Raw genomic sequence first — 2049 nt, 5'->3', positions numbered from 1 at the left:
GCCCAACTGCGGGTGTGCTTGTTCCACCACATCAGTGTAGCTGCAGGCGTTCTTGTTCGCCATTTCAGCAGCAAGCTCGTAAAAATACTGAATCCGTGAGCCACTGCAGAGACGTTTGCCTCGAGCATGCGCTTGATTCACGACAGCGGATATCGTTGAGCGACAAGCGTGAAAACTTCGTCGCATTTATCGGCTCGATCCACTGGCCTTGACCGGCATCAGCAAACGGGACATGTTAGGTGTCCATACCTTCACCATCGCATGCAATAATTGGGGGCCGTTGCAAGGTGTCTAGCAGGCTGCTAGTAGCAGCTAACGTAGGCGGAGGGCAACACATGGCTGTCAAGCCTCACTGATGATGTGAAGAAGCTGAAGAAGGGCGAGAAGACTGCTCATCTCTAACGCAAGAAGAAAAGGAGCTGCAGGGAGAATCCGGTCTCAAGAAAGTGTTGGCGGGGATGCTATCGCCATCCACCGATGAAATTCACGTGCTGGTGGTGGCTCCGGAGGAATGGGTGGTTTGCCGATTCCTTCCACCCGCTGAAGAAGCGCAGAGTGGGCGAGGACGTAAACAAGAAAAAGAGATTCTTCGATATGAGAGACCTCCCTTCGCAGCTGGAGCATCCAAAGGCGGAATTCAGAACGATCTTGGAAAGAGATGCGTATGTTGTGATCTTTGCTCAGTTGATGCAGTACGCGAAAACTTGCTTCGAGCTCGTTCCTACTATTGCGAGCGAGCCAGATGAAAAAAGTAAACCAGGCAAGGATTCTAACGTGGCTGTAACGGGGAATCCAGGGATTGGGAAGAGTCGGTTCTTCCTATATTGCATCTTTCAACTCATACTTCGTGAGAAAGAGGATGCCAAGCGGCTTCCCCCGTACGAGATGGTGGTGAACTAAAAGATGAAACATCTCAAATACGACGCTGCAAGCATGGAATTTGCCGAGTTGAACAAAACGGATGTTCGTGCGCTCGAGACCCTATGCGATTCGACTTGTCGAGGCAACATCATCGGAACTTACAGGCTGGAGAGGAGTTTCGGTTTTGTTTGCTTCTCCAGGTGTTGACGGCTTGATAACTTCTCAGAAGTGGACGGGTTAACGTTTATCATGCCGGCGTGGACCTTGGAGGAGCTGGAAGATTACAACTCGTTGCTTCCAGTTGAATTAAAACTCGCTGGAGACGAGTTGTAATCGCGGTACGATGGGTTTGGTGGAATATCTCGGTTCGTCTTCTCGCAGGCAATGGATCGTACTGAGACTAAAATAAAGTCAGCGATCGCCTCATTCAGTTGCACTGGACGTCATCTCCTATTGTAGAAAAACGATGCTGTGAGGGAAAAGGACTATAGTCACTGCGTCCTTGAAATGTTTCCCACCCAAGCTGATTTTCGCGCTCACTTTGTTATTGGCAAAGTACACGGGGAGAGCCTAGGTAGGGTATCGGAATATGCTGTTGTCCACGATGTTGACGATTCGGGAAGTATGGCGGTCGTACGCGGCAAGGTGTACGAGCTGCTCTGCCACAAGTGGTTTAGCGTGCACATGCAGAGAACGCTACACTTTCGCTCGTTGTGCTCAGCGACTCTACAGTAGATGATGTGACCATTCCGCAAGAGATGGAAACGGTACGCTTCGCTGCTCTCGACAAACTATAACTAGCTAAAAGCTGGACGTACAACTGGCCAACATCAAAAACGTTTGGAGCGCTGGGTGCATTGATCTGGGATGGACACAGCAAATGTGACGGGTTACAGATGACCCTGAACGCGTACCATGGCCATTGAACAAATTTCTTAAATTGTTAGAGAAAGCTGGCGTGGACTACTTTACATTTGGGACCAAGTAAAACTGCTACTACCTCCGCTCGGAAATAGATAACCATTTGTTTTTTTTTTGCGCAGCGCTCCGCCTCGTTCATTTGAGCGTTTATTAATTTGTGAGAGGCTGGCTAGCTAGCTTTATGACCGAGAGCTGACAGTGAGAAACTAAGCAAGGCACAGGCGTTCATGCTCCGCCGTGCAACTACAGATACAAAAACGGATCTAA

The 2049-nt window shown here is 49.4% G+C and overlaps 1 pseudogene; it reads left to right on the top strand.

The window, feature by feature from the left end:
• Positions 1-395: 395 nt before the first annotated feature.
• PITG_23270 lies at positions 396-1781 on the top strand (annotated as a pseudogene; the record flags this gene model as incomplete).
• Positions 1782-2049: the final 268 nt, after the last annotated feature.

Source organism: Phytophthora infestans, genomic scaffold, assembly GCF_000142945.1.
Source record: "Phytophthora infestans T30-4 supercont1.7 genomic scaffold, whole genome shotgun sequence".
Lineage (NCBI taxonomy): Eukaryota > Oomycota > Peronosporomycetes > Peronosporales > Peronosporaceae > Phytophthora > Phytophthora infestans.
The sequence above is the reverse complement of the archived record's forward strand: the minus strand, read 5'-3'. Positions and strand labels throughout refer to the sequence as shown.